Consider the following 16,608-nt stretch of genomic DNA (forward strand, 5'->3'; position numbering starts at 1 on the left):
GTCAATACAGGGAAAAATAGCATAGGGTGACAAGGGCCTAAACCAAGGTGCTGAGGGGAGTGAAAGAAGCAGGAAGGAAAGATATTAGAAAGTTCAAATTTTTTTCCTGTATTTCAGAATGCAAATGGAAGAGAAAGTTCAATTTTATTAATTTAAAAAAAATGATCATTGAGTTTCCCTGAATGATATAAATAGGCCTGCCTTCAACTTCAGGATTGATCCTAATTGACCCCTAAGTTCCTCGAGAGCAAAGATAAGCCCCCAAGCCAACAAAACACATTGCCTGGCACATAGAAAGTGCTCAGTACATCATTGGTGAATGAATCTTTCCAAATATTCCAAATATGGAAATCTCCATACACAAATAATACAATGTATTAATGATGCAATGTAAAACACGCAGAAAAGCTAAAATCACTTTTCCTTTTTGTTTAGTGACCATTTTCCACAATATGCCAAGTTCTGAATTTGCTCATGCAAGAGCTATCTCTATCTCCAGCTTATCAAAAGACTCAGATATAAATTGCTCCAGAAAGTTGGGAATGTTGCCACCTCAGTTGCTAAGCTCTTGTGTAATGTTGTTCTAGGAATCCATCATTCTTTGCTATAGCAAAAGAACAGTCACTTTATGACTCATGAATATTACATGAAAAAATTAAAACAGTAAATTAAATCCAAATCATGTAAATAAATATGTGTAAGGTTACTTAAGAGTGCAAGATGATTTAGTAATTAATTTACTTATTATGATAATTTAAATTAAAATAACCTAACACTAAGTAATGAAGAAAAAAACGAGTACTTCCTAGGGCTAAGCACAATTCTTACCCCTTTTTATGTATTAACTCATTTAATCCTCTCAACAACCTAATATGGTAGACAGTGGTACCTAAATTTAAAGATGAGAAAATTGAGATACAGAGAAGTAACTGCCCAAGATTATACTACATGGCAGCAGAGGAGCAGAACTAGGAATTGAATGCAAGCAATCTGGCTTCACAGTCCAATAGATTCAGAAAAAATACTTAATAAAATCCAATACAATTCATGATAAAAAACTCTTAGAGAACTAGAAGAACTTTAAATATCCCGCAACAACATCACACTAAGCTTCAGTGCTACAAAAGCATTCTTATGTAAGTCAGAAACAAAATAAGAATGCCCATGATCAGTACCACTATTCTTCATTGTACTGGTTGTCCTAGTCAGTGAAATTAGACATAAACAAAATAATAAGAGATATGAAGATCAGAAAGAAAAGAAAAAAATCATTTCTTGCAAATTATGTATTTATGTAAATGGAAATATAATATTATTTATGAAGTAATAACTAGCTGGTTAGAAAATAAGAAACTAAGAGAAACTATTCACAGTAGCAACAAAAATCATCAGGATCTAGAAATAAATGTAACAAAATATGTACAAGTCCTTTATTTATATCATATCATTGAAGGACACAAAAAGGACATGTGAGATAAATGAAAAAATTGAGTATTGCAAATATACCCATTCTTCTCATATTGATCTATAAATTCAAAGCCATTTCTATAAAAATCCCAACAGGACTTTTCAAGAAACTTCATAAACAGGTACTAAAACTCATATGGAATGGGAAAGGTCTAAAATTGCCAAACAATTCAGCAGAAAAACAAAAGAAGGCTTCTGCTCTATGACATATCAAAATCATTAGAGTTATCTTAGGAAGATTTGTTCAGGAAATATGGAGAGCTAGACATTCTAAAACAAACCTTTTAATACTTGCAAAGTTCTAAGAAATACTGGAAAAACATCCTTTAAAATGTCAGATATTTGTAATTCTTCATGTCATCAAACTAAGAAAAGTCATAATCTCAATAGATGCAGAAAAAGCATTTGACAAAATTAAAAATCGAGTATACGTACATATAACTCCTAGCTCTGTCCACAGAGGGCCAAGAAACAGTATCATCTCAGTAGAAGCAAGGACATCTAGCACACAGATTTTGGTTTCTAATACCATCCTCCAATAAAAGGAATCAAGACATTTTGGAGAAATGGCTGATTCTAAGGTTGGGGAAGGGAAAATACTAAATGAGCCTGGAGCATCTCATAGTGCCAGACAGTAAGGAAATGATAAAAAAAATTAAAAATTTTTAATGGGGACATTTCAAAAGGACAAAAGTACCAACCTGAAAAAATCCCATTGCCAAAGCTGGAACAATTTAAGCAATATAAAAATGGTATTAGATAATAGCTCAAAGACTAAATAAATATCCATCAATATACACGGATATAAATAACCGACTCAATAATAAATCAATGGGAAAAAAGGGACCAATCTTTCTTAGAGAAGAATTTCTATTAATAAATGTAGAAAGAAGGAAGGAAATGGAAAATCACCATTAGAATACCACAATAATAATTGCTGCAGGCAAGATCCATTGAACCCTAAAATTATTGGACAAAACTTTAAAGAGAAATAGAATATTTGTACTACCTCAAAAATATTTATTAATCACTGTGGTGGTTTTAACATATGACCACAAATTATTTGATATCCTTCCCTTCCCTTGACTGTGGACTTTCTCCTAACAAATAGACTATGGAAAGGGGGAAAAAGTAACATTACAATAAGAAACCTTGCCAGACACCATCTTGCCATGTGATCAAAGTTATCATCAGTTGATGTGGCTATCATATGCTGCCATATGTGATACAATGAGAAGGGCACAACAGCTCTGCGATATTCTTCTCTCAAAATCCATAATCTCAGTCTAATTGTGAGAAAACATCAGATAAATCCAAATTGAGATGCATTTTACAAAACACATAACCAGTACTCTTCAAAAGTGACAAGATATGAAAGACTGAGAAACTGTCACAGATTGGAGTAAACGAGGGAGGCATGAAAACTAAACACCATGTGGTATATGGGGTGGATCCTGAAATTAAAAAAAAAGAACATTAGAGGGAAAACTGTGGTAATCTGAATAAAGTGTATAGTTTCATTAATACTATTGTGCCAATGTTAATTTCTTAACTTTGGTACTTTACAAGGGTTATGTAAGATGTTAACATGAGAGGAAGCTGGGTGAAGGGTATACAAAAACACTGCACTATCTTTGCAATTCTTGTAAATTTAAAATTATTTCAGAATAAAATGAATTTGAGAATTCAATACTCATTTGTGAAAGCAATTCTCAGTGAACTAGAAACAGAAGAAAATTTCCTCAATCTGGTAAAGAACATCTACAAAAAAAGTACAGTAAACATCACCCTTAATAGTGAAATATTGAGGTATTCTCCCCTTAAGATGAGGAAAAGGCAAGGATATCCTTTGTTAATACTTCTGTTAAATATTGTTCTAGAGGTCCCAGCCAGTGCAATAAGTCAAGAAAAGGCGAAAAAGAGAATAGAATTGTAAAGGCATATTTAAACCATTTTTTTTCCAGATGGCATGACAGCACATTAAAAACAAAAACAAAAACAAATCTGCATACTGCCAAAACTATAAGTGAATTTAGCAAGGGCACAAAATACAAGATCAATATATAAAAATAAATTTTGTTTCCATACACTAGGCAAGATGTTTGGAAAATAAAACTGGGGGGAAAAAAAACTCCACCACTTACAACAGCATCAAAAAAACATTAAATGTCTAGAAATAAATTGAACAATGTGTAAGTCCTCTACACTGAATATACAAAACAATGTTGAAAGTAACTGTAGAAGAACTTATGCAATGAAGGGAAAGACTCAATTCTGTTAAAATGTTCACTTTCCCAAAGTTGCTCTGTAGAGTCAATGCAATCCCAATCAAAAGTCTGGTAGACTTTTTTTTTTTTTTTAATGGACATTGACAAGCACATTTGAAAATTTATATGGAAATGTAAAGCACTTAAATAGTCAAAACATTTGTTTAAAAGAACAAAACTGGAGGGTTTACAATACCACGTCAAGACTTACCATAATCTACAGTAATTAAAAAAGTATGGTACTGATGCAAGAATGGATAATTAGTCCAAGTGGAAAGAACAGAGCTCAGAAACAGACCCAAATATATGACCATTCATTTATTAACAAAGTCCCCATGCAATTCAATGGGAAAAGAAAGGTGTTGTTTTTTTCAATAAATGTGTAGAGTAGATGGATGTCCATATACAAAATAAATCTTGATCCCCCCCTCACACCATACACAAAAATCAACTGGTGATAATCACAGATCCAATAGCTAAAACTATAAAGTTTCTGGAGGAAAACAAAGGCAAAAGTCTTCAAAATCTTGAGAGTGGGCTGGGCGCGGTGGCTCACACCTGTAATCCCAGCACTTTGGGAGGCCAAGGCGGGTGGATCACGAGGTCAGGAGATCAAGACCATCCTGGCCAACATGGTGAAACCCCGTCTGTACTAAAAATACAAAAAATTAGCCAGGCATAGTGGTGGGTGCCTGTAGTCCCAGCTACTTGGGAGGCTGAGGCAGGAGAATGGCATGAACCTGGGAGGCGGAGCTTGCAGTGAGCCGAGGTCATGCCACTGCACTCCAGCCTGGGTGACAAAGTGAGACTCCATCTCAAAAAAAAAAAAAAAAGAGAATAAATAGGCAAACTTCAGGGTAGAAAATTCTTGCAAACATATACCCAACAAAGATTCCCTATCCAGATTATATTAGGAACTAAAAATCATGAACAAAAAGGTAACCTAATTTTTAAAAAATGGGCAAAATATTTCAATAGGCAGGTGATAAAGGAAATCTAAATAGCTGATTAAGATATTTTAAGATGTTCGACATTATTAGTGTTTATGGAAATGCAACCAACCTACCAAAAACCATCAATTCAACTCCTTGGTATATAGCTGAGAGATACATGTCTACCAACGGAAGTTGGAAGAACATTCTTCACAATTCAATTCTTAATGGCCCAACAATGAAAACAACTCAAATGTTAATCGACAAGAAAATGAATAAGTAAATTGCTCATATCATATATCCAAATAATGTAATACCGTAGAAGAGGGGTCAATAATTTTTTTTCTGTAAACGGCCGCATGGTAAATAGTTTAGGCTTTGTGGGCCATATGGCCTCTATAACAACTACTCAACTCTGCCAAATGGGGATAACTATGTTCCAGTAATTTTTTTTTTTTTTAAGATGGGGTCATCTCACTGTCACCCAGGCTGCAGTGCAGTGGCATGATCATAGTTCATTGTAAGCTCAAACTCCTGAGCTCAAGAGATTCTGCTGCCTCAGCCTCTTGACTGGCTGGAATTATAGACAGGAGCCATGGAACACAGCCCAATAAAATTTTATAAACAGAAACATGCAGTGGGTTGGAATTGGCCCACAGGCCATAGTTTGCCAACCCTTGATACAAAGCAAAAATAAAAAACAAACAAAAATTCTTATACATGCAACATGGATGAATACAATGTGAACAAAAGAATAAACTGTATGACTCCATTTATATGAAGTTTAAAAACATTTGAAAATAATACGTGGTCATAGAAATCAGGACAGTAGTTGACTGGGGGAAGCGAGTGGCTCCATTGATAGGAAGGGGCAGAAGGAATGAAAATGTTTTATATGTTTATCTGAGTAGTAATCACAAAGGTATACACATATGTAAATTTCATCAAGCTACACACTTTTTTTGTTGTACATAAATTATAGAACTAAAAAACATATGTAGAATTCAACATGGATAAAAAATATATTAAATACATTAAATCTACCTTAAAAGATGTGGGTGATAGAGTGAGGAAGTCTAACAGAAGTCTAATCATAGCTCCTAAAGAATAGGACAAAAATGTGTGAAAATAAAGAGATAAAAGACAAAACTTTCCTGAATTAATGAAACATAAACCTTAGAGACAGGAGATTTTATTCATATATATACATTTATATAAATATATTTAATTTTTATATAAACTCTACAGTGAGATTATATATAATCTATATATAAAGTGTATGTGTATATATTATATATATACACACACCTACATACCTTGCCTCAAAAGTCTGTGAGTACAAATTATTCTTGATGATACAAGGAGCAGTTAAAACCATAAAGCAATTCTCGAATTTCAAAGAATTGGTGGCCTTGACACGTATGCTAACTACAGTGCAAATTAGAAATCAGTAACAAAAGGATAACTCACAAAACCTTCCACATTGGAACTAGACTACTTTCTACAAATCTCTTAGGGGAAGAAAAAATATCACAATGAAAAAATCTTAAATTCTTAGAACTGAACAATATACTACATAGAAAGCAGCAGTAAATGAAAATCTGCGGTATTTTCAGATGACAAATAAACCAGGATTAACAGCCTGGAAATAAGCCCAAACATATCTGGGTACTGTATGTGACAGAAGTGGCACTGCTAATCACTGATATTGGGACAATTACCTTTTCATGTGGGAATCTGAAAATGAATTAAGCTTGATCTCATAACATAAAATATATACATCTCAACATATACATGTCTCAGGTAAATTAAAGAACAAAATGTGGACAAAACATAAACTTAAAAATTCTTAGAAAAATATTCAGAATACATTTCATTAATAGTAGAGTATCTTAAGACAAAAAGCATAAGGATTAATGTCTACAGTTTAATATCTGCAAGTATATAACAAATATTTGTATCCATAATGTTTTCCAATATAAATTTCTGCAATGATGGAAATATTCTGTTCTATAATGTATTATAATGTAAAATATATAACATAATAAAATATAATAAAATTTAAAAGTCATATGTGGCTATTGAGCACTAAAAATGTGGCCTGAAAGAACTGAGGAACAGAAATTATTGAGGTAAATACAATATGTTAGCATTTTAAAACGCTGAAAGTCTGTAAAGTTCTGTGATTTTTATATACTTTTTAGTATTTCGTTTTTCATAACAAAATTTGATTTTAGCTAAAATTACTATATAAAATATTCCAGTTGTGTACAAAACATGTAAATGTGACTTTTGGGAAAGCAAACACACCAAATGATGTTTTCTCCTAAATGCTTTTTGAAATATTATAAATTAAGTTATAAGAACACATAAAGAATAATTTAATGAATACTGGTATGTCCACCATGGAATTTATGAAATAAAACATTACTGATAAATTCCCTAGGTACTCCTCCCTGAGCAAGATTTTTTTTTTCTAAAAAGAAGGCAGGAAATAAGAAAAACAGACGGAGAGCCCTAGACTCAGGCTTCTTCAGTTTGCAACACCCATATTTTAACATATTTGGGGGGAAATGTAACATTCAAACCCAGTGTGTATCATTTAACAAAGAGTTACAAAGCAAACACCCATGTAACCATTGCACAGGTCAGGCGATGAAGCATTTCCAGCATCTCTGAGCCCCTGACCCTTTCCTACCCACTAGGAGATGACCATTAGCTTGACTTTTTTTCTTTACTACTTTTAATGCCTATATATGCATCCCTAAACAACAGCTTTGCTCCACCAGGTTCTGAATTTTACATAGAAGATATCACACAGCATTCTCCGGCAACTTTTTTTTTTTGGTTCAACACTGAAAGGCATTTGTGTTGAAACACAAAAATACTTCATTGGCCACTGTACAGTGTGCCCTTTTTATGAGTGGTGTATAATTTATCTTTCTCCTTCAGGTGGGCATGAAGGCGGCATCCAGTTTTCTGCTATTACAGTCAACCTTCTTGTACACGTCTGCTTGTGGACATGTATTAAAATTTATCTAGGGCAGTGGCTTTCAAACTTTTTTGTCCATGACTCATACTAAGGAATGACGTTTTACATCATGACACACATTTGTGTATGTATGAAACTGAGGAGAGGGAGAGAGATTCATAAAGCGAACACCCCTATGACCTGAGAGACACTGATGTTCTATTCTCCGTCTGTGTTTTACAAATTCTGATCATCCACTTAAATGACTTTACGACCCACTAAAATGGACTTCAAATTCTGAAAAACATTGTTCTTAAGGATGAATACCCAGGCGTGCAACTGCTGGATCAGGAAACACGGACATCGGACGTCGTCAACTTTTCCAGATCCTTAACTGTTAAATGTTCTTATCTAAGCGCATATAAATTTACCACTATTTAACTTCAGAGCGAAAAGCGTGAAACATCAGAGAACATTTTATCTTTTCCCTCGGTCATTAAACAGTATTAATCACTTACCATGTGCTAAGTAAGCAATCTCTGGGCCCAGCGAGACCGGTGGGTTAATACGCGGAGGGGCTGCGGGGGAGGACTCAGGGGACCAGGACCTCAGTGAGGCCCCAGAAAGCACCCGGGAGGGGCCTCCGATCCTGCCTGGGAGGGAGGGGTTAGAGGAGGATTCCTGGAAGAAGGAGGACCTAAGCTGGGTGTTTCTATTTTTGATTTTTATTGGTTTCCTAAAACATGAAAGTAACACATTTGATGAGGAAAAATATTCAAAATTACAGGAGTATATTCAGTAAAAGGTAGAAATCCCCATTCCGCCCTGAAAGTTGGATGTGGAGACTAACAGAAGTCGCATTATCAGCTGTCCCGATCTAGGAAATTTTTAGGACCCCACGTTTTTAAATACTTTTAAGAGTATGTCTGATACAGTCTGTAATACTAAAGCAACAAAATAATCATATTTTTCATAAGAGACGAAAGTGCAGTTACTGTCTAGTCCCATTATTACTTGGAACAGACTTTTTCTTCTTTTCCTTGTTCTGTTTTTTTCCTGGCCCGTTGGCGAGGTTAGAGCGCCAGGTTGTAAGAATCGGGTCTGTGGACCGCATACCAGATAAGCGCGAACGCCTCTGGCAGCGGCGTCCAGGGGGTCCGGCGGCACTCGCGGTGGGGCTGCCTGGGTTGCGGGTGACGATCTGCGGGGTCCCACACCCGGCCCAGCGGAGCCCGGACCCGCACGTAGGCGGCGCGGCAAAGGCACACCCTCCTCGCGGCCGCGAACCCAGCGCCGTCCTCGCAGCGCGGCAATGCACGGCCACCGCTGCCCCCAGCCCGCCCGCCGCAGCCGCGAGCACCCAAACACCTACCCTGCGGGGCGACGACCCCCGGAGCTCAGGCGAGGCCGCTCGGGCGTGCCACCTCCGCGGCCATGACGGCGACCCGGGGAAGCGCCCCGCGCGCCAAGGCCCCGCGCTGCTGAGCTGTGAGCACGGCTGCCCCGTCCGTCCGTCCAGCACCCGCCCGGAGAGTGAGGCCAGAGCACGCCCCAGCCGTGTCTAAATCAAGGCTCGGGGCGGTACCGACGGGCTGAATGACAAATGGCAGATGCCGTGGGCTTTGCCGCCCGCGGCAGCCAAGAGGATGGCTGCGCCGAGGAGGCCGCGCGCAGGCGGGGCTCGGGAGCCGGAACGGCGCGGCCGCGAGGAGGGCGCTGGGGCCCCTGGCGGGGGCGTCACGTGGCAAGAGGAGGCCCCGCCGGGGAGCTGGGGGTCGGCGGCCGAGGCGGGGGGAGCTAAGCGGCACCCATACGTCCTGCGGGCCGGGTCACCGGTGGGGGCAAAGACAAGGTCGCCCAGGTACAGCGCTGGCGCAGGTAGACCCGAGCCAGCCTGGGGTCTGCAGCGGGGCCTGCTAGCCGAAGTCTCCACCAGGATGGGCCGCCAGAGCCCAATCACACATGAGAAACGCGACAGATGCTGGGACGCTGCAATAGGCCAAACTAACTTACCTCCTGTGCCAGCAGCGCCCAAGTGCAGCTGCCCAAACGTGAGCACTGACCGTGAGCCAGGCACTGTCCTAAGCACTTTGCAGGTAAATACGTGTAATCCTCACAGCAACACTGGGAGAAATACCCGTCTCACAGCTGAAGAAACGAAGACGCAGAAAGGGTAGACAGAAGTAATTTTCTAGTTACGGTATCACACTATGTCTGCTTCATATAATTTCAAATTTTTCATGTTACTGGAATTTAAGAAAAATAAACTGAAGGGAATCTCTATTGCTTTCTTCCCTAAAAGACGTGCTTTTTAAAAGGCCTATAAGCATTACGTAAAAAGATTAAGAGAGGTGTAAGGAGCTCACTACATGTTCGGGTTTAGAAAGTCTCATAGCTCTGACAGATGAGGTTAATTAGCATCATACACCTCCACCTACCTTTAGGGGGTAACCCTGCCTCTCAATTTCCATTAGTTCTGTTACTTTCGGCTTCCTAGCAATGAGAACATTTGCAATTGCTCTGCAACTTTATTTTTCCAGATGTTGTCTTAATTCTATCTTTAAATGAATTTGATATTCACTGTAACTTATCTATCCCTGAATTTTTATTTTTATTTAGTTCTTGATGGACTTCCTTCATTTTCAAGTCATATTCCTAAGGAGGGTTTATAGAGTGCTGCCATGTTTGAGAAGATCTGGTGTTTTTCTCTATACATAAATAAAAAGTGAGTTGGGTAAATATTTTCAATTCACACCTTCCTTCAAAACCTAACAGAACAAGATGGCAATTGCTTTATTTATTTATTTTTATTATACTTTAAGTTTTGGGATACATGTGCAGAACGGGCAGGTTTGTTACATAGGTATACACATGCCATGGTGGTTTGCTGCACTCATCAACCTGTCATATCTACATTAGGCATTTCTCCTAATGCTATCCCTACCCCACTAGCCCCCAACCCCCCAACAGGCCCCAGTGTGTGATGTTCCCCTCCCTGAGTCCATGTGTTCTCATTGTTCAACTCCCACTTATGAATGAGAACATGCGGTGTTTTCTGTTCCTGTGTTAGTTTGCTGAGAATGATGGTTTCCAGCTTCATCCATGTCCCTACAAAGGACATGAACTCATCCCTTTTTATGGCTGCATTGTATTCCATGGTGTATATGTGCCACATTTTCTTAATCCAGTCTATCTCCAATGGCCATTTGGGTTGATTCCAAGTCTTTGCTATTGTGAATAGTGCTGCGATAAACATATGTGTGCATGTGTCTTTACAGTAGAATGATTTATAATTCTTTGGGTATATACCCAGTAATGAGATTGCTGGGTCAAATGGTATTTCTGGTTCTAGATCCTTGAGGAATTGCCACACTGTCTTCCACGATGGTTGAACTAATTTACATTCCCACCAACAGCGTAAAAGCGTTCCTATTTCTCCACATCCTCTCCAGCATCTGTTGTTTCCTGACTTTTTAATGATTATCATTCTAACTGGCATGAGATGTTACCTGATAAGCAACTTCAGCAAAGTCTCAGGATACAAAATCAATGTGCAAAAATCACAAGCATTCCTATACACCAATAATAGACAAATAAGAGAGCCAACACATGAGTGAACTCTGATTCACAATGGCAACAAAGAGAATAAAATACCTAGGAATACAACTTACAAGTGATGTGAAGGACCTCTTCAAGGAGAACTACAAACCACTGCTCAAGGAAATCAGAGAGGACACAAACAAATGGAAAAACATTCCATGCTCATGGATAGGAAGAATCAATTATCATGAAAATGGCCATACTGCCCAAAGTAATTTATAGATTCAATGCTATCCCCATCAAGCTACCATTGACTTTCTTCACAGAATTAGAAGAAACTACTTTAAATTTCATATGGAACCAAAAAAGAGCCCATATAGCCAAGACAATCCTAAGCAAAAAGAAGAAAGCTGGAGGCATTACACTACCTGACTTCAAACTACACTACAAGGCTACAGTAACCAAAACTGCATGGTATTGGTACCAAAACAGATATATAGACCAATGGAACAGAACAGAGTCCTCAGAAATAACACCACACATCTACAACCATCTGATGTTTGACAAACCTGACAAAAACAAGCAATAGGTAAAAGATTCCCTAGTTAATAAATGGTGTTGGGAAAAACTGGTTAGCCATATGCAGAAAACTGAAACTGGACCGCTTCGTTACACCTTATACAAAAATTAACTCAAGATGGATTAAAGACTTAAACATCAGACCTAAAACCATAAAAAGCCTAGAAGAAAACCTAGGCAATACCATTCAGGACACAGGCATGGGCAAAGAGTTCATAACTAAAACACCAAACACAATGGCAACAAAAGCCAAAATTGACAATTGGGATCTAATTAAACTAAAGAGCTTCTGCACACCAAAAGAAACTATCATCAGAGTGAACAGGCAACCTACAGAATGGGAGAAAAATTTTGCAATTATCCATCTGACAAAGGGCTAATATCCAGAATCTACAAAGCACTTAAACAAATTTATAAGAAAAAAACAACTCCATCAAAAAGTGGGCAAAGGATATGAACAGACACTTCTCAAAAGAAGACATTTATGTGTCCAACAAACACATGAAAAAAGCTCATCATTACTGGTCATTAGAGAAATGCTTCACTGATTTTTGACACAGAAGATTTCTGTGGAAAGATCTTAATCCCATGTAATTTTCCCCTTGGAGGTGGCTTGATTTTTCTGCTTGGATACCTGAAGAATTCTTTAACATTAATATACCCTTTAGTATTCTTATCTGGGCTATGCCTCTGTGTCAGTTATTCTAGATCAATTTTTCCCCCCAGCATACAGTATGATCTTCCAATTTATAGATTATGTTCTTTTCTAATGTCCCATGTATATTATATATCTGAATAAGCTGCTTTTTCAGGGCTGAATGTTGTTTCTATCTACTTGTTCTGTGATCCAAGGTTTTTCGGACAAGGAGAGGTGGGGGAAAAGGGGATGTGTGGAATTCAGCTCAGACAGAGTATAAAGCTTGCTGGAGGAACTCAACCTTCACATCTGAGATTCCTTTAAGTCCTCTGGCAGCTGGACTTCAAGCTAGCCAAGGGAATATCCCATGCCTCAGAGTTTCAGTTCATTTGCTCAGTTCAGCACAGTATCCCAGAAAGTGGGAAACTTTCCTGCCTCTGGCAAGATCCAACAGTGGTATGCAAAGGTTCCTCAACATCTCACAGGTGTGCCCTGCCTTTCCACATTGGGGGACATTTGTGAGAATTCTTAGGATTTGGTCTGATCGTCTTTTTCCTCAACATGTCTTGCAGCGGTGGGTGGAGTGCTGGGCAGACATAGGTTCATCTGGAGACAAAGCACGCCTCCATAGAATCTTCTGTTCTCTTTGTTTTTGCTATCAATTCTCAAATTTTACATTATAAGGTTGTACTTTTTTCTTCTTTGGTTGCAGCATGTAAGTTTTTTGTTGCTTTCTTTCCTTTGGGTGATTTAGTGTTTTGTTTTGTTTTTGAGACAGAGTCTCGCTCTGTCACCCAAGCTGGAGTACAGTGGCATGATCTTGGCTCACCGCAACCTGCCTCCCGGGTTCAAGCAATTCTCCTGTCTCAGCCTCCTGAGTAGCTGGGATTATAGGCGTGCACCATCACAACTGGCTAATTTTTGTATTTTTAGTAGAGGCTGGTATGGGGGTGCTGGGTTGGGGGGAAGTTCGCCATGTTAGCCAGGCTGGTCTCAAACTCCTGACCTCAGGTGATCCGCCTGTCTCAGTCTCCCCGAGTGCTGGGATTACAGATGTGAGCCACCATGCCTGGCTGATTGAGTGTTTTAATTTTGATTTTTTTAGTGCTTCCTTGTGCCATCTTTATCCAGAAGTCAGTCAAGCAGTCTTTCTTTCTCACTGGTAATGAACTATATGAAATCCTTTTTTATCTTTAGGTTATTTCCACAGTGGTCTCTTTGAACATGACTATGTTGACCTGGTAGCTGTGACACACTCTTTTTCCCCTGAGCTTTCCCTCAATGACACATGCTTTGGCATTACAGCATGCCCTAGCAAAGCTTCTGGAGCAGGGGTTGCAAACTCAAATCTCTACAAAGTTTAAAACAGTGAGGAACAACGGGACTGTGGTAAAGTGAAAAGGACATTCTTTGTGTAAGGGGCAGATGCTCAGCTCAGGCCAATGGCTGCCAGTTTGAACTCAGGGCAGGGTTGCCACATCTGCATAATTTTCAAGGGAAGTATGCTATCTAACATTTTAATATAAAATCTTCTAATTTTGGAAACACTGCAGAGGCCACATGAAGTATTTCTCCAGGTCAAACTGGACCCAAGGGTTGCCAGCGTGATCACTGTTGTAGAGAGAACCCCTCGGGACAAATTCCATAATCACACTTTTTCTCTAAGTATTTGGAGATTCCATTTTATTCTGCAGACTATTGAATGACTTCTTAACATTTCTTCAGCAAATGCAGAACAAGAAAATTCATGCTGACACATCTATAGGTTGATACAATGTGTCAGGACCCAACACTTTCAGGAACAGGTGTTACCAGGGGTAACAGCTATGATGGGGCTAAAATTAATACCACATGGGCAGACAATCATACAGATTATGCCCACATTAACAAAATAATGGAGGGGGAAAATGTTATTTTCAATTGATGCAAAAAGAGCATTTGACAACTACACCCCATTCTGAAAAAAACGACAACTAGGAATGGAATGGAACTTCCTTAGCCAGATAGTGGCTATATTTTATCCTATAGCTGCCATAACAAATTACCACAAACTGGTGGCATAAAACATGAAATTTATTTTCTGAGTCCGAGAGGCCAGAAGTCTGAAATCAAGATATCAGCAAAGGCCGCTGGCGCCATCTAGTGGCTCTAGTGGAGATTCCTTCCTCATGTCTTCCAGCTTTTGGTGACCACTGGCATTCCCTGGCTTCCTCGGCTTCCTTGGCTTGCGGCCACAGCATGCCAATCTCTGCCTCCATCTTCACAACGCCTTCTCTGTGCGTGCCATGTGCTTTCTCCTGTGTGTATCTCTCTTATGGGGGTAGATGTCACTGTACTTAGGACTCACTGAAATAACTGAAGGTGGTCTCCTCATTTCAAGATCCGTAACTTAAGTCACATCTGCAAAGACCCTTTTATTCAACTCAGGTTACATTCTGAGATTCCAGAGATTAGGACACAAATATTTTCGAGGGTCATCAGTCAGTCCTCATGTCAAAGTTGACATGGGCAAAATCCATGTCAGCTTTGCTATAGAAATTGACAAGCTGATTCTAAACTTTATATGGAAATGAAAAGAACCTAGAAGAGAAAAAATAATCTTAAAAAGAAAAACAAAGTTGGAAGGCTTATGCTATCTGATTTTTATGCCTACTATAAGGCTAGACTAATCAATACAATAGGGTACTGGCTGGGCGTGGTGGCTCACGCCTGTATCCCAGCAATTTGGGAGGCCGAGGCGGGCAGATCATTTGAGGTCAGGAGTTCAAGACCAGCTTGGCCAACATGGCAAAACCCCATCAATACTAAAAATGCAAAATTTGCCAGGCATAGTGGTGCACACCTGTAATCCCAGCTACTCAGGAGGCTAAGGCAGGAGAATTGCTTTAACCTTAAGGTGGAGGTTGCAGTGAGCCAAGATTGCACCACTGCACTCCAGCCTAGGCGACAGAGCAAGACTCTGTCTCAAAAAAATAAAAATAAAAAAAAGACAGTAGGGTACTGACATAAGGGTACCGACAGTAGGGTACTGAGAAAAGACAGCAGGGTACTGACATAAGAAAAAACAATGGTGTATTGAGTCCAGAAATAGACCCACACATAAGATCTATTGGGTTTTGTTTGTTTGTTTGTTTGGAGACACAGTCTGGCTCTGTCGCCCAGGCTGGAGTACCGTGACATGATCTCGGCTCACTGCAGCCTCCACCTCCCAGTTTCAAGCGATTCTACTGCCTCAGCCTCCAGAATAGCTCGGACTACAGAGAGATGCCACGGCACCCAGCTAATTTTTGTATTTTTAGTAGAGACAGGGTTTTGCCACGTTGCCCAGGCTGGTCTCAAACTCCTAGACTCAAGTGATCTGAGCACCTCGGCCTCCCAAGGTGCTGAGATTACAGGTGTGAGCCACTGTCCCCAGCCTAGATCTATTGGTATTTTGACAGAAGTATAACATAATTCCATTGGAAAGAGATAAATGGTGTGGGAACTGGTTATCTATATAGAGAAAAAAATAAACTTCTACATGCATTTCACGCCATTCACAAAAAAATGAATCAAGTGAAATCTCAGACCTAAATAAAAAGCAGGAACTATAAAACTTCTAGAATCACCTTCACCTTGTTCAATACAGTACCCATAAGCCATGTATGGCTATTACGTAGCTAGTTCAAACTGAAATGTGCTACGAGTGTAAAATATACTCTGGCTTTCAAAGACTTGGGATTGTTTAAAAATGTAAAATATCCCATTAATTTTTATATTGATTACATGTTGAAATAATATTTTAGATATATTGGATATAATTCGAAGTAACTTAAACTATTTTTAAAATGTGGCTACTGGAACATTTTAAATTACCTATCTAGCTTACATGATATTTCTGTTTGACAACACTGTTTTAGAAGAAAACCTAGGGATAGGCAGAGACTGGCTGGACAGGACACAAGAAGCAATGACCCTAAAAGAATAAACTGGCAATTGGATTTTACTAAAATAAAACCTGATCTTTAAAAGAGACCATTAAGGAAAAAAATCTAAGCCACATGGGAAAAAGACTTCACAATGCATATATCTGACATAGGACTTGCACTAAAATATTTGAAGAACTCAATAATATAATAAACAATACACTTCACTAAATAAGACATGTGAAGGGCCAAGAAGCCCAAGAATGACATTAAACATCATTTCCCCAATGATTAATGCAAATCAAAACTA

The 16,608-nt window shown here is 38.9% G+C and overlaps 1 protein-coding gene across 39 annotated transcripts in view; it reads right to left on the reverse strand.

Moving 5' to 3' along the window:
• Positions 1 to 9,373, reverse strand: part of PLAGL1 (PLAG1 like zinc finger 1) — a 68,036-nt gene extending 58,663 nt beyond the window's left edge. For 22 of the 39 annotated variants that reach the window (XM_063707913.1, XM_063707919.1, XM_055391378.2 and 19 more), the window contains exon 1: positions 9,010 to 9,294. The gene's annotated coding sequence lies outside the window, so the exon portion shown is untranslated. Of the gene's footprint in view, positions 1 to 8,155; positions 8,299 to 9,009 lie in introns of those variants that run through there. The other 17 variants (XM_063707914.1, XM_063707917.1, XM_055391382.2 and 14 more) reach the window with 10 other exon arrangements.
• Positions 9,374 to 16,608: the final 7,235 nt, after the last annotated feature.

This window comes from Gorilla gorilla, chromosome 5 (genome assembly GCF_029281585.2).
Source record: "Gorilla gorilla gorilla isolate KB3781 chromosome 5, NHGRI_mGorGor1-v2.1_pri, whole genome shotgun sequence".
Lineage (NCBI taxonomy): Eukaryota > Metazoa > Chordata > Mammalia > Primates > Hominidae > Gorilla > Gorilla gorilla.